This window comes from Triturus cristatus, chromosome 3_2 (genome assembly GCF_964204655.1).
Source record: "Triturus cristatus chromosome 3_2, aTriCri1.1, whole genome shotgun sequence".
Classification (NCBI taxonomy): Eukaryota; Metazoa; Chordata; class Amphibia; order Caudata; family Salamandridae; genus Triturus; species Triturus cristatus.
The window spans coordinates 101,696,363-101,713,331 of record NC_140584.1 but is presented as its reverse complement, the minus strand read 5'-3'; positions in this window follow the sequence as shown (position 1 = coordinate 101,713,331).

The following is a 16,969-nucleotide window of genomic DNA, read 5'->3' as shown; positions in this document are numbered from 1 at the left end:
CACACCTTCTTCTGTGCCGCGTCTGGACTTAAACGGGGCAGGAGAAGTCGGGCTCAGTATATAGTCGGGTGTATGTAATGCTTAAACGTGCTGGATGCCCATCTCCCTATTCCCTTAATCAGCCCACTGCCTAGGCCTAGCCCCACTGCTGTGGTGGCTGCCCCTATTCTGAACGAGTGGGAGCCATATTCCTGTGCAGGGAGACCCATTGCTTCCAGGGTTTGTCTCATCACTGCTATGAATTGAAAGCAGCTGAGGAAAAAGCCATTCCTGTGCCCGAAAAGTGGCCCAGCCGCCCCTTCCCATTCTCCCAGGTGTTCCTGCTGTAGGTACACCGGGCAGCAATTTGCGTCCCTAATGCAATGCATCCTGGTCCATTTACCCTTTCCTGCCTGGTCTGACTTGGACCACCGCAACAGTATGTCCATGTAGCCCTTGCGTATGTCTACATCCCCCCTGTGGATGCATGCCGTTCCTGGGTCTACTACCGATGGGGCTACTAACTCGCTGACCCTGTATGCCCCAAAGAATGCAATCGTGAAGGCCGCCCTAAAGAGCGTTTCTTCCTGCCTTGAGGAGCAGATTCCTGCTAGTGCCCCCAGCATCCCCTGCAGCATGCTGTAGTGGATGGGGCGCCTTGAGTCTTTCTCGGTCTGCTGCAGCCTGCCCCAACCCTTCATTGCCATTCTGCATTTAAATATCTTGGTCGGGTCTTCCTGTTCTGCCATCTTTGCGTGATATGCTACTGCGTTTAAGTGTGCCTGGGCCCATGGTTTCTTTTTCCCAGCCATAAACGACCACTCGATAAAGTCTAAGAACTCCTTCTGTGAGGCCCGCTGTCCCTTTTTTAGCCGTGCTCTAGCCCTGAACGTTTCCCAGCAGTTACTGTAGCGGGTTTGTGCTTTTTAGGGCCATTGCACTGTTCAGTAATGTCTTCAAACCGTCTGGCATTGGGGTCATCGTTTGGTCTGCTTCTTGGGTGAGTTCTCTGAACCTGTCCCACTGAAAATGAGAAATGGCATCCGCGACTGAGTTGTCTATTCCCGGGATGTGTCTCGTCCTGAGCGCGATGTTGCCCTTTAGCTCACAACCCAACAGTCTCCGTAGCAGGGTTGCTACAGCTGGGCACTGTGCAGACCCTGTGTTAATTACTTGTACCACTGCGTGGTTGTCAGACCACAGTGTGATGTGTCTGTTCGCTAGCTGGGGGGCCCAAATGTGGAAGGCCACCATATGGGGAAAAGTTCAAGCAGGGATATGTTCGCCGTTAACCCAGCCTTCTGCCAAGCCTCTGGCCAATCCCCTGCCGACCAACAGCCTTATGCATCAACCCAAAATCCAGTCGGTAAAATACCGATTCGGTAATAGCTCCCGGTATTAAGGAAAAAATACCCAATCCCAATGCATCAACCCAAAAGCAGAAATCGCTATTTAAGGAATCCTTAAATAGCGATTCTTTAAATAGGGATTCCTTAAATACCGATTCCTTAAATAGCGATTGCATTTAAGGAATCCCAAAGTGAGATTCCTTAAATGCAATGCATCAAAGTTAAAAAATTAGCGATTTCGCTAATAGGGGGAGCAAATTACCATGAAGATGAACTGCATGGTAATTTGCAAAAACTTTGAAAAATGCACTTTTGTGCATTTTTCAAAGTTTCATGTTGCGCACACACATGCCCTTAGAGCATGTGTGTGTGCAACATATGTGCACATATCATTTTCAGGGGTGCAACAGGGTGTCCTTTTGACACCCTGGCACCCTTGAAAGTGCTCCCGCTATTAGCGATTCGGTAATACCGCATCGCTAATACAGACTGGCTTTACATTCATTCCTATGGGCCTCCAAGCCCATAGGAATGAATGGGTAGGTATTCCTTATTACCGATTCGGTATTACCGAATCGGTAATAAGGAATATTAAGGAATCGCTATTTGAATAGCGATTCCTACATGCATAGCCTTTTGCTATTCCTTATTAGCGATTCCTTATTTTTCGCTAATAAGGAATCGCAAATGGCATTGTTGATGCATATGCCCCCAAGTGGTCCCTAGTATTGCCCCAAACCTGTACATCCCCCCGCCGTGTCAGTGTATAGTTTCAGTTCGCTCACCTGTGCTCACAGCTCTCACCATATTAGGGTGCCGTTGAAGTCTGCCAGGAAGCTTTCCCATTGCCCCAGGTCCTCCTTCACCCCTTGCATGATGCGGACCCTGTGGTGTTTCTGTGTCATGCCCCTAGTAAGCCATGCCAGTCGCCTTGCAAATGTGCGCCCTGCAGGGATCACTCGCATGGCAAAGTTTCATTTTCCTAGCAGCTGTTGTATTTCTCTTAGTGTCGTCTTTCTTTGCTGCCTCAGCTTCTTTATGCTGTCCAGCAGGTTGGCTACCTTCTCTGGTGGCAGCCTGCATGTCCCAGCAACTGAGTCCAACTCTATACCCAGGAAAGCCAGCTTGGTGGTGGGACCCTCTGTTTTGTCTTGCGCCAGTGGGTTGCCTAATTCTTGCGCCATCTGTATGAAACTGTTTAGGAGTTTGGCGCAATCATCTGTGCCTATCCTTCCAATGAACAGGAAGTCATCTAGGTAGTGGATGCGCCTCCCCTTTGGGGCGCGCGCTCCCAATTCCCACTCCAGAAAACTGCTGAAGGCCTTGAAATGCGCGCATGATATCGAGCACCCCATTGGTAACCATCTGTCGTAGTAGTATTCACCCTCTAATTTGACGCCTAACAGATGGTAGCTGTCTGGGTGCACAGGCAACAACCTGAACTCTGACTCTATGTCTGATTTTGCCATCAGGGCCCCCTCTCCCTCATGTCTAATCAGCTCTACCTCGTCGTCCACTGATGCGTAGGCTACCGTGCAAGCTCCCTGTTCCAACCAGTCGTTAATGGACTCTCCTTCAGGGTGGGACAGGTGGTGGATCAGCCAGAATTTCCCTGGCTCCTTTTTGGGCACTATGCCGAGAGGTGATATCACCGTGTCCTTCAATGGGGGGGAGGGAAAGGGACAGCTACCCGCCCCAGCAGCACTTCTTTATCTACCTTTTGCTTTGCTACTCCGGGGTTTTCTCTGACCGCTTTTAGGAATAAGCTCTCCCGTGCACCTTTGGGTCCTCTGTATGGGATTGGAAACCCTTGTTTAAAACCTTCCACTAGCAGTTGTCTGTCTGTTAGTTTATGATAGTCCTTCAGCAGGTGAAGCAGTCTCCTTGCCTTTATGGGGGTTGGTAGCGTCTGTCCTCCATCCACCTAACCACTGGCCCCACCCGTAGGGGTCTGCGCTTCATTTCTTTGCGCCTGTCTTGCCTTTGTCTGCCCCTGGCCCTGCGCCTCGCCGGCAGAGAATGGTTGAGTGGTTCCCCCCACATGACCCACAAGCATGTTTGAACCTGCATGATGTTCCCCATTTGCACTCCTCTTTGTCAAATTTCCAGGCTGCCTTGTTTGATTTGGTCCCAGCTTGGCTTTTCCCCTTGAAGTCTTTTCCCTGGCCTTCGAATTTGCCCTTACTCCCATAGGGACAAAAATTGCTTTTTTTTGCACCATGCCCTCCCTGGCTGCTACCATGTGCTTTGAAAAACCCTCCATGTCCTGGCAGTCCCAGCTTATTATGGGCCACACCTGCATCTTTTCTCTAAAGCCCTCATCGTAAGGCAGCCAGGCTCGTGTACCTTCTGCTCATAAAGGATCAGTGCCGCTGCGCTCTGTGGGAATTTTTCAATGAACACGCAAGCCAGTGTTCGGAATGCCTTCAACCAGTTCTCTATTGAACGTTCTACCCTAGGTTTCCGCTGGCTTCTCCTGTCCTCATCTTTTTTATCTTGCGCTGTCAGGTCTACATCTGCCTGGTGCACTTCCAACAGGGAGAAAATGTCTATGAACTGTTTTCTCCAAATTCTCTCCTTCACTGTCAGTGGGATGAGATTGGCCAGTCCTAACATCTTTGTCATTGTGGGAGGGGCACTTGGGGAAGGGCGCAGGTACTCACTGGCTGGCTTCCCGTTACTGTCCTGCCCCTCCCCTCTCTTGGTCGTGTTTGGGCTCTCACCGCCTGAGGCCCCTGAGGCCATCTCTGTTCCTGCCTTCTCGCCCTGCCGCTCCTGGCCTGCCCTTCCTGCTTCCTTGCTTGTCGCCCTTTCTGCGTGGCCCCCTTTGTCTGCCCTCTTGCCTGCCGCTGGGCCACTCCTTGATCCCCTGCTCCCCATGCCGTGTTCCCAGGGAATGGAGCCCCAATCCCTGGCCAATGCCACCAGGGCAACCATGCTGTGGGCTGTGCCGCCCCATCTGTCCAGGCCACCCCTTGAAATTCTGGCCGCCCTTGGCCTAACCCTGTCTGCCAAGGCATGTGCATGGTCCAGGCTCCTTGTATCGCCACGCTGTTCACCCCTAATTGGGTACCCATGTTAATGTTTTGCCCTAGGCTGTTTCGGGCCCTCTGCCCTCCCTTGCGCTTGCTGTGCAGCGAGCCATGCTTACCATGTCCTTTGCTGCTGGAGCTGCTTTGTTTCTTATGATTCAACTGAGGGGCCGCCGTGCTGGCCACAGACCCCTCTCCATCGCTGCTCTCCTCCGACTCCGAGCTAGATACTTGCTCTTGCAATGCCGCTCTTTTGATTTGTGGCTTGTGTGGGGCCCCTTCCTTTGCTGCCTGCCGCGATTCTGTTGTTCTTAGGGGCCGCTGTTTTGGCTACAGACCCCTGTTTTGCAGCCTTCTCAGGGAGTGTCAGTGCTGGGGATGCCTGGCGCTGCCTTTTCTTCTTTCCTTGGGCCCCCTCCCTGATTTGCTGGTCCATCCAATTCCGTCCCTTCAGCGCAACCAGGGCCCTGGCTTGCTCCAGCATGGCCTGCCGGTCGTCGTCCAGGTCTGGCCCCGATCCCTTGCTGCATCATTTCTGGCCTTTCTTCAGTGGTGCTGGCCTTTGTTGGTTCTCCTTGAAACGGGCCAGGGGCTGAGTTTTCCTCCCGGCCATCTGCTGCTCTAGGTGCCCTCTCAGCGTTTCTCTCAGCTGCGTGGCACTGGCCCGGCTGCCTCTCTTGTTTGGTTCCGCCTGCCTTGCAGTCCCTTTTGGTGCTGTTGTGTCCTTTTTTCCCGGGCACCAGTGTGCCCCCCAAAAAATCCCTCTCACGTTGGTGTCTGCCCCGGTGAGCGCTGGGTCAGCCTCAGTCTGCCCCACCACGTTTTGTGCACCGTGGTACTTCCTCTTTAAGAGGCCTGGCGCGCCCCCCTCTTGTGCTGCCTCGCGTCCTGCATCTGTTCCGTTACGGACGCCCAGAGGAGGGCGATTGGGGATCACCACCGCTCAGTCCCGGCAGCTGCGACAAGGAATGGAAACTCCGGTCAATCCGCCCCTGCTTTGGCGGGATTCCGCTCTCCCGGTTGCTCGGTGGCTGCAGCAGAGGCGGCGGTGACGGCTCCGATTGCGCTGCTCGGCCCCGGGAGCTTTGCTGTACCTCAAATGCAGGGGTGGAGGCTCTGGTCACGCGGCCCCCGCTTCGATGGAGTCCTGTTGCTCCCAAGTTTACCCGTCGGCTGCCGCCGAGGCGGGGGTGGAGGCTCCGATCACGCTGCCCCCCGCCGTGAATCTTTCCCACCGATCTGCTGCCGTTGGAGGTTGCGGGGGTGGAGGATGGAAGCCGGCGCTGCCCTCGCTGTACTCGGCTAAAATTCCTGCTGATGCCCCAGCTGAGCCCGGAAAAAAGGGCGTGAAAATCAGCCCAGTCGTTGGCGATCATCCAACGTCGTGTCGTCTGGCAGCCCAGCAGCCCGTCGGTAGGCAAGTATTCTTTTCCTTCCTATGGTGCGAGGGTATGGTGTATGTGTTTGGTTGTGCCCTTGGCCCCTTTTTATCACCCCCTTGCCCTTTCCCGCTCGCCCCCTGATTGGGGAGGTTTGCCTTGAGCGGAGGGGGCCAATCCTGGCCCCCGCCGGCCTAGCTGGCATGCAAATAGGAGCGTGGTGGGGGAGGGCCTCCCGCCTCCGGATGGCGTTTTACCCGGGCATTGGTGTCGGCTTTGCCTACTCAGCCCAGATTCTATCTCACCCCTTTATGCTTAAATAGACAAATACTGGTGCCATCCCAGACCGCTCTATGCAATTCCCACTGCTCCTAAAACTATAATTTAAAAAATCACTTCCTGTTGGAATGCCATCCACTCTACTATCCTTGGCACAACTCTCCTCTCACCTGATAAAAATTAACATTTAAAATACCTGATGTCCGCCCAGCCCCCAGCACCATCTTAAGTTGCCTTCATCACCCTATCCAAAGTCGATCTCTCAAACGGAAGAAGCAGCTCACTGAGAGATGCTTGTCAGCCCAGGCCTGAGTTCCCTGTTGTGCCTGATTGGAGATTCTAGCTGGTGATGCCACATTACAGCTCTCATTCGTCTGCTTCTCTCGGGTCTGCTTGGATCCAAGAAAGTCAGCAAAACGTGAGCAAGATGAACTATCATCCACCTTTACAACACATCACTTAAGTCTTTGGGGACCCAAGCCAGCCATGGCAAACACTGGGGAAGAACTCTCTACCTTTTGACTGCACATCAGTGAAAAAAGAAATTGCATTTACACTTCTGTAAAGCTAGGGTAGTGAAAAACCAGATGTTGAATCATGCTAATCCCATAGATTCAAATATAAACAAGCGTTGGCGAAACCAATAGGTCTGGCATTGACCAACGGCCTTTTAGCTTTGGCAGTGCTTGTTTTGCTCTTTCGTGATTTATACAAAGTCTTATGGCTGTTAGGCAGCCAGACCATCATAAATCTTAAACAACGTTGGCTAAAGTCAAAAATACTTTCGGGGGTTAAAAAAAAGGACACCTTTCCATCAATGTTTCCCTCTGTGTGTGGCAGTGCAAGATCTCCATGTACTGCAGCGAAGCATAGGATTGCAGCACACAAGTATAGAAATCTGTGGCAATTACCACTCAAACTTTGGTTTACCATGAGAACAAAAACAAGTGCATTTTACATGTATAACTCTATTTAACAGGGCCTAAAGACAGTTTTGCAATGTGGATACAGACCATCATTACATGAATTGTTTACTCTAGTTGTACCTATACCCCAATCCCCTATTGGCTGGGTGGATGGGGGCATAGAGGAGACAGAGAGAAATGAGAGAGAGAGTATATGGCCAAAAAGTGTGTGAATGTGGAGCAAGACTGTAGGAGGTGAGTGACGAGAGTGTGAGAGAAAATGTTTGTCCGCGTCTACATACTCAATAGAAATATAGTAATGGCACATTGTGTGCTGTAAAAGAGCTGAACAACAACACCCAGGGTCACTAGAATCATGCAGCAGGTGAAAGCACCAAATTATGTGGCGGGTTGACTAAATCATGCAGCAAGAACAGGCAAATTACGTGGCATAATACAGCACATTTTTCATAGTGTCGCAATTATTTCATAATTTTGTTATACATGGTAATCCTGTCTTGGCAAGGATTTCACCTCATTAGTAACAGCTTCCCTACCAAATACAGAAATAAGCAACTGAAAGAGGCCCAGCTAACCTTTGTGAAGGGCCTTCTGTGCCTGCAAACATATCACGTTTTTAGTAACTTTTGGTTCGTTTGAGCAAGAAACTGTTTTTTGGGGTTTAAATCTGCAGATTATGTGGCAAATAATAGATTATTTGGCAAATCCATAATTATGCAAAAAAAAGGCAGTGGCTGCAGAATCGCATAATTCCAGTGGCCCTGACAATACCTTATACTTCTGATGCTGCATTGTACCAGGTGCTTGTGCAAGCCCCACCCTGCTCAATTTTAGCCTAGTTTATCCTGTGTCACCTAATAGTGTGTTAAAGGAAGAGAAGGGAGCCCAGAGATGTAGAGCAGTAGAAGGCTATGCTTGGAGTCTTACAGTACAGCTACTTATTTCATAGCTCCTGTGGAAAAGTAGAGTGCCCTACAGGGATGGTGATGTGACAGAAGTGAGAGAGACAACTATTAAATAAACACAAGACTTTTTTTGTACAGTGCACATTCGGAGTGCAAGTATATGGAAAAGCTTTTATATGTGAAAAGGATGCTCAGTGAAAAAGTATGTTAGTAGTATCGCACACTTTGGTCAAACATGGATTGATTCTAGATTTTCCTGTTGCACACTTCAATTCAGCCACTAGATTTATTGGCACTTTTGCATAGGCATATCTAGGGCAGATTTAACAAGCGCTTACATTGATGTCCTCATGTGTTTTTCATTTCTCACAAAAGGGATTTACAGCAAAAGACATCAGTGCATTACGTGTATATAGGCGAGATTCACTTTAAAGACTGGCTTTAGGGGCGTGGCCAAGATGGCGGCCGGGGCGTGGCCAAGGTGGCAGCCGAGTAGGACGTGTCTACTCGCCGCTCCGTCCTGCGATCCGGGCCTGGCCTGTATAGCACCGATCAGAGTGACCCTACTCGATCCCTCGGACCCCTGTGAGGTCTAGACATCGCCCCGGCATCTTTAAGCCGCCTGGGATGCGGTGGAGCCCTGGTGCGGCGGACGGCGGAGCCTGGCCGCCCAGCGGCGAATGCAGTCGCGATCTGGCCGGAGAGAGACAGCGGGTGGAGCTCGGCCCTGAATGCAGGTAGCAGGGCAGGCGTAGCCTGGGCTCAGTGGCTGCGTGTGGGGAAGAGCCTCATCCCCACCGGCAGGCGGTGATACAGCTTCTGCGGCAGCCTCCGACCACATCGCAACATGGCGGCGGCTGCCTGACCTGACGTGGTCCCCCCCTGCGGCCTGGAGGTGAGCTGCCCGGCTGGTGCCGTGATTGCTGCTGCGGCTGCCTGCGTTCCCCCTACTTTAGCCTCAGACGTTTCCACGAGGCCGCGCAGGCCTCCGAGCAGTTGCGGCTGGGACCCCTGTGGGACGAAGAATAGGACCGGCGGTGCATGAGGCGAGGCCTACCCTGCGGCCTGGGGAGAGTTGACTGGCTGCTTCTGATACGCCCCCTTCTGCTCTTGATGCTCCCGTGGGGCCTTCACTGGGCCTGAGACACAGCGACTGGCGACAGCAGGGGCAGGAGCTGGGGCCCCTACGGAGTGAGGACCTTAACCAGTGGCGGGGGAGGCCCCGGTTTGGATGACCCTGCGACCCATCATGCGGTGAGTGTAAGCCTTGCACTCCCCTCCCCCACACCTTCAGGCCGTCTGGCCGCCGCGCACACTGGTGACAGTCTGGAATTGGTGACTGCACTTGGGGCTTAGCAAGATTCCTCTACACACTAGACTTTGCGGCCCACTCCGCTCCACAGATTACTCAGTGGTCGCGAGTCGCCCTCGCAAGTGGCCTCCTCTTCCGCTGTCGACGGGGAGTGGTGCACCCTCCAGATGGCCGCTGCTAAGACCCGCAGGGACCGGTTTGTTAAAGATCTATTACTCAAGGCAGGCGTGAGTGGAACGGAGACAATGCCATCCTCGGGAGGGCCTGCTGACCGGAAGGGATCAGAGGATTGTGAGGGGCCTTTCACCCATAGCGTCCTGGAGTCTCTCTTTGCGGACCTCACGCGGGAGTTCCACACCATGAAGAAAGAACTCACTGCGGAACTCCGAGAGATGTGTAGAGACATTGATTCCGTGGGGGAGTGCGTGGACAACCTGGAGAATCAGACAGCGGCCAGAGACGAAGAGGTGTCCCCGCTCCAACAAGAGGTCCTCCGACTCCAGGAGCAGCACCTAGATCTTCAATAACATGCGGAGGATCTAGAGAACCGCTCCCGTCACAATAACATACGGATCCAGGCGGTGCCTCAGGGGGCGAAAGATCAAGACATCGAGGCCTTTGTCATGGACTTATTCCGCCACATTCTGGGGGATTCCCCAGACCAGGAGATCCGACTCGACCGGACACACCGGGTGGGACTCACTGCAGTGCAACAGATTCAGAACAGTATAGCCGATTATCTAGCTACAAATGATACTCCTGATATTTCCCCGACAACTTTGTGGGAGACAATGAAGGCAGTGATCCGGGGGAACTGTATTGGTATAGCGTCGGCCAACAACAGAGACAGAAGGGAGAAACGGGACCGATTGATTAGTGAGGTCACTGAGCTGGAGCGCATCCACCAGAGAACCGGAGCTCCCAGAGTTTGGAAGCTTCTAAAAGCAGCCCGTGCACAGCTAGCAGGGTTGGATATCGACCGGGCAGAGTACGCAGCCCTTCGCCTTAGGCATGCCTTCTATGTGGGTGGGGACGGATGTGGGCGTCTTCTCGCAAACCGTTTTCAGGCGCAAAGACAGGCCTCTAGAGTCGCTGAAGTCTGCGACCCCCGAGGGGGTGAGTGTGGCAAGGGCGCGGAGATCGCGGACGCTTTCAGACACTTCTATGAAACGCTCTACACAGCACAAACCTTGCCTGAGACAGCGCAGACTCACTACCTCCGGGAGGCAGTCACAGCCAAATTGCTCCCGGATCAGGTGGCTGAACTGAAGGCCCCCATCCGACTGGAAGAGGTCATCTCTGCGATTTCCCGCCTAAAACTTAACATTTCTAGATGAGCTGGCCCGGTTCGCGCTCGCTTTGGGCTTCCAGGTTAACGTGCATAAGTCGCAGGATCTTAACCTCTCCTTAGTTTCAGAGACGCTGGAACTTCTACAACGCTCCTATCAGATACAATGGGCCCACGACTCTATTACCTATCTAGGTCTCCGGGTAGCTCCAACCATCTCTTCTTCCAGACAGTTGACCTATGCGGCGCTCGTGTGTCGCGTTCGGAACTCCCTTCGCAAGTGGAGGCCACATTCCCTTTCGTGGTTAGGCCGGATCGCGGCGGTAAAGATGGTGTTCCTGCCCCAGATTCTCTACCTATTCCACACTCTTCCACTGACACCTCTGCCAAGGGTCATATGGGTGCTACAGAGGGATTTAGAGCGCTTCATCTGGCGGGATCAGAGAGCCCAGTTGCGTCACGATCTCACGTACAAGGATCCGGTGGATGGAGGACTAGGTGTTCCCGACCGCTTGGTGTACTGGCGGGCGGCTCAGATGAGAGCACTAGTGGAGTCGTCACGCCCCGAATCCGAGAAACCCTGGCTAGAGTGGCTGAAGTGTGCAAACCCACTGCCCCATGATACATGCTGCAGTTGCTGGAAGAAAAATGTGAATAACACACCAGGCTAAAGGATGAAGGCTGGCTGAAAACCTCTATTAAGTAACCATGTTATATCAATAATAGTAGTAAAAGCAAAATGTCTTGGCTAACACTACGCCTAAAAAAGATAAGAGATTGTGCCTTGGCTGCCAGCCTCCTGCATTTGCTAATGCTTTTTGCAATATTTTTGTAAAACGTTCTTATAGATAGATAGATAGATAGATAGATAGATAGATAGATAGATAGATAGATAGATAGATAGATAGATAGATAGATAGATAGATAGATAGATAGATAGATAGATAGATAGATAGATAGATAGATAGAGATAGGTAGATAGATAGATAGATAGATAGATAGATAGATAGATAGATAGATAGATAGATAGATAGATAGATAGATAGATAGATAGATAGATAGATAGATAGATAGATAGATAGATAGATAGATAGATAGATAGATCATGAAATTGGAATAAACAGCAGAGCTAAAAATACTAATGCTAAAATTAGTGATATAATAATTAAATGTTGTATATAGGCAATGCATACAAGAGCACTGAAAACACACTAGAAAGCCATAAAAACAGGAGATACAGACTAAATTAGTTTACAAATATAACTGCAGTGCTAAATTAAAATACATATCAGCATGACATGCAGGAGTGCAGTTAAAACTGCACACTAGAAAATGATAACTTCAGGAAGAATTGCTTCAAATGGACACAGTTTGATATTTATGTATTTATTTATTTATGGGAGTTTTATATAGCGCAAACTAGATCCGAAGGTATCAGAGTTCTTTACATGAGCACAAGTTACATTACAGAGGGACACAATCATTCATTCATATGCTATGAAACAGCGGCAATCAGATAAATAGGACACTCAAAAAGAAATTTACAACACCTTTAGCAGGAGATAGGATCTGATAAATCTGGAATATTCCCTCTGCTAAACATTGAAGGACTGGGAGAAAATATCCTTCTATCTTATCAGACTCTAAACACAAAGGCAACACTACAGAAATAAAGTAAAAACAAAAACACTGGCACTGAAAAGAACTCTATTGTGTGTGGATGTGCTCTTTCTGAAAGAGCAAAATGAAGTCACTCAAAGTGAAGTTATCCAGTGGCTGAAGTGGGCTACCCCATGCTGTATGATCTTGTGGGTGGAAACAAAATGTGAATGGCACACCAACAGACCAATGGATGCAGATTACTGGCAGACATGCCTTTAAATATGTATAGTAAACATATTATATTTTTAAATCAAAAGGTCTTGGCTAACGCCAGAACAAAAAAGATGCACTATTCTCATTTTCTAGTTCAGAATAACCTGTTTTCAATAATTCAATCAATGAATCAATCAATCAATCTGGAATTGTTGAGCACAACTAATCACCCCTGAGGGTATCCAGGCACTAGCATCTCGCTGGGATCATTTAAAAAGCCAGGTCTTGAGACCCTTTCTGAATTCCAGGATAAAGGGTGATGATCGGAGGTGGAGAGGATGGTAATTCCAGGATTTGGCAGAGAGATAGGAGAAGGAGCCCCCTCCACTGTAGCTTCAGCAGATGCGGGGAGTGTGAGCAAGGGTGAGAGATGCGGAGTGCAGGTGTCTGGTGGAAGTTCTGGCACTGGTTGGTGTATTCTGGTCCTTGGTCATGGAGGGCCTCGTAGATGTGTATCATCGTCTTGAATTAGCATCTTTTCTAGATGGGGATGAGGCAAGGTTCCTGAGGTGGGGGTGTAATGTGGGACCATTTGGGGAGGTTGAGGATGAGTCTTGCAGCTGAGTTCTGTATCGTCTGGAGTCTCTTCAAGAGCTGGGTGGTGATTCCTGCGTAGAGTGTGTTGCTGTATTTCAGCCTGCTGGTGACTAGGGCTTGAGTGACGGGCTTCCTAGTGTTGACGGTGAGCCACTTGAAGATCTTCAAGAGCATGCAATGGGTGTGTAAGAAGGCAGAGGAGACTGCGTTAATCTGGCATTTCATGGTGAGTTTGCGGTCCATGACGATGCCGAGGTTGAGAGCGTGGTCTGCGGGGGTGGGTGCAGGTCTGTGTTTGGAGGGCCACCAGGTGTCGTTCCAGAGGAGAGATGTTATTTCCAAAGATCAGTAGTTCCGTCTTGCCAATGTTGAGCTTCAGGCAGTTGCTCCTCATCCAGTCAGCCATGCTCATTTTCAGTAACTTAGGGCAACCCTCCACTTCCTCTGGTTTCTATCTCGAAAGGACCAGTATACCAAAAGTGTAACATCCTGCGACAAACAAAGATCTGCTTATTATTTTGTAATAAGCCATACCCTCTCCCTAACCTGTTATTTGGGAGTTGCATTTCATTTAGCCAAGTCTTATTTACAATTCATTTATTGTGTATGCATAAAATGTTCTTCTACATCGAGAGAAACCTGCTGCAGTTATTATGCTCCTTGCATTGGACTTGAGCGTAATGAAATAGGCAAATAATGTGAAAAACCTGCCTGTGCTCTAAAAAACAATGAAACTCCCACGAGCAATTATTGTAAATAAACTCAGCAGGATGCCACAATTTCTAATTATCCAGATCTGAAAATAAATTACTAAAAAAATTAAGATCGTCTTTAAAATTCCATTTGAAGCCCTCTTAGAATTTGAAATAAACGGGATAGCTCATCTCTATCACTCACCAATATGCAAATAAATGTTTCAAGGCTGATGGCTACCCAATTGATGCAACTGAATGAGTAAGGTATGATGGGACATTCATACCCACCAATATAGCAATATTTTAATGTGACGCAGGTTAGTAATTGAAATCCCATACCAATATGGCACTATCTGTCTGCATACCTGATAAGTGGCACCATACCATGCATGGCACGTTTAGCAGATGATAGGATTTCACTCAGCTACACGTTTCATTATGGGGCTTCTAGTTTCACTGTTAAAATTGTAGGTAGAGGCTCCAAACATTTGTTTATTTATTTATTTGAGAATTTGCTGAGTACACCAAATAGGATTCGTGGTGCTAATGAAAACACTACCCAGCAACCAACCTCATAAATATCTAAGTCGTAAGTTGTTTCCTGAACATGATAAAGTTTGTCTGGCATTTCAGTTTTAGCAGCAGCATATTCCGGGATTTGGCTACCTGATTATTTGCCGCTTTCACTCATTTTTTATCTAAAAATGTATAGAAGGAAGGCTGGAGAGGTTCAAAAATTTCTAGTCGGAGAGTACCACAAAAAACGTCTTGAATTAAAAAAGGTAACATGGTGAAACAAATACAAAACCTTTTAATGAATTAAGCTTTTGAACCAAAATCCACTTCAAACTAGGCAGATGATTTTTAAAGCATGGTGTTGAAGGTTCAGGAGCAGGTGGGCAGCACTATTCTGGACAAGTTATTGTTGGTGGACTAAGCAGGAAGGGAGACTGAGATATAGAGCGTTTGAATCGGCAAGAAGGGCTCCTAACATAGCTTGCAAGGGAGGATTTTTTTTAGGATGTTCAAGTGTGGAAGTCATGAAGAAGTATCTTTCTCGATCTGAGTATGAAATGAACCCTAGCTTTTTCACAGCCCATACTGAAGTAAGGCATTGGCCGAGGACATCACAAAACTAGTCTTTGAGATCAAAAGAAGAGAACTTCCCAGCTCTATCGCCTCCGTTTTGTTTTCATTTAAAGCAGTTGGTCGATTTTCCATCTACCAAAGCTTTACGTCCCATAAGAAAGTGGATGTGAACAACACCTTCTTTACCAATCTCAAAATGATTTGTGTGTTGTCAGTATAGCACACAGACCTCAGCTGAAATTCCTTACTCGTCAGGCAAAGGGGACACATAATTATTAAATAATGCGTGACTGAGGGTAGATCGGTGTGGGACTCCACCAGGGTCAGACTGGTCTAAAGAGCAATCAGGCAGTGCCCAGGAGGCTGATCAGATCTATCAGTGTCTGGGCTGGTTTTCTGGAGGTTAGTGGACCTGTTTTATTATCTGATTGGCCAGTTTTTACTGTTGATTTCCCTGATGTTACAAGAAACATTGCCTGCAGCAAGCACAAATGCATACAGTCTCCTATACCTTGCTAGACACCTATACAACATATATTTACAAGTTCAAAACTGTCCTATTTGAAAATGTGGGCCACATTTTAGCTATCTGATTCGCTAATGAGGGGCAATTTTGTTTTGATTCCTTAGCCTATTTTCTGTCCCGGTCCGACCCTCAACTCCACATAGAAAAGGTTTAGCTGTGGATCTAAACAAAGGCATGAAGATCGTTTGAGCTGGGGCCTGGAAGAAATGACTGAAATCAGTTCAAAGTCTGACCTCACAAACCTCCTGTGAGAAGTTGGCCTGGCATATGCTGTCCACAGTTATAGTGGGCACCTTGCACCAATCCAAACAACCCTTATTGATGACAGGTGTAAAGACAACCTTTATTGAAAGCTATCCTATTGGTAGCTATGGAGAGCAGCCTTCAGGCTGAGTCTTGAAGGAGTGTAAAGCAGTTTGGTTTACCAGATTATAACCGTTTGAATTACTAAATGAAAGTAGAACCATACAAGGTATATATATAAAATATATGTATTGATTTCTAAACACTCTCTACTAACCTCTTTATGGAGTTAGAGAGCAAGGCACACAATAATACAGTTCTAAAACGACAGTAAATAGCACAATATACAATGGGCCCCAGAGGGGGACCAAACCATGTATTAAGAAAGTGGTATAAGAACCACGACATGAATAGGCAAAGTGCCTAGAGCACATAGAATCGCTGGGACCCCAAGGAACCACCCAAGGTAGTGACACAGGAGACCCACGGGGGATGCGTCCAGTGTGAGAACACAGGCGCGACCCCGTACTATTCTATGGGAAAGTCGCAGTTGGAATTTTGGAAGTTAATGACACTTAGGAGAGAACTTTGAGCAAACCCCTTTAGACTCAGGGGGTTCTAGGGCCAGCACCCACGGGATCACCGGAGTACTCGAGTTACCTCACCCAGGGAAGCCGGGTGCATAGGCGTCAAATGGTGTCGGGAATTGTCATTGATTTCAATGGCAATCTGCTGCAATGTGCTGCTGTCGGGAAGGAGAGAAGTGTCCGAGTGATACAAGCCTGGATTGAAGATCAGAAGAACCTGAAAGCAGAGGGGACAGAGTCTGGGTCACTTACCAGTGACCAGGGGCACGATTGACAAATGCCAACCGATGTCGGGTGTTTCAGGTGCGAAGAGGTGAAGCTTGACTCTGCAGCCATGAGGACCAGGAGGCGTCGATGATGACCAGGAGCTGGATTCGAGCTGTCTCACAATGGCTGTCGAGTGCTGCGGTGTCGGTTCCCAAATTTGACCCAACAAGCCTTGGCAGCAGCAACCCATGCAGGAAGAGAAAAGATGCTTCAGTGCGGACCAGCAAGGTCCTGGGAACTCCCCAAGCGATGGAGAGTCAGTGCATGTCTGGAGCAACCAGGTAAGCTCAATCAGAAGTAAAGTTGCCTTCACAGAGACCCACCAGTCGACGGACTAGGGATCGCGAAGGGACCTCGAGAGAAAACACAAAGGGCCAGCTCACGGAACACTCGTGGAGTGTAAGCGGGCAATCTTCAGTGCAAATGCTGCTTGGGATAGGTCTACAAGTAACCCAAAGCTCAGCTGCAGGAGTCGCTGGAAAGCTGATGCTTCTGCAAATGGTCGCGGTGTCCAGGGGTTCGGGTTGCACGGTTAACATGAGCGATACGGGCCTCAGACTTGCTGTGGGCGCTGATCAACCTCTAAGACCACAGACCTCCTGTGTTGTAAAATTCTTCGGAATCTGGCAGGAGCTTCGGAGATGCAAACCAGACAGATGTGTCATTGGTGCCTGCCTTGCAGGGGAGTAACTCCTTTACTC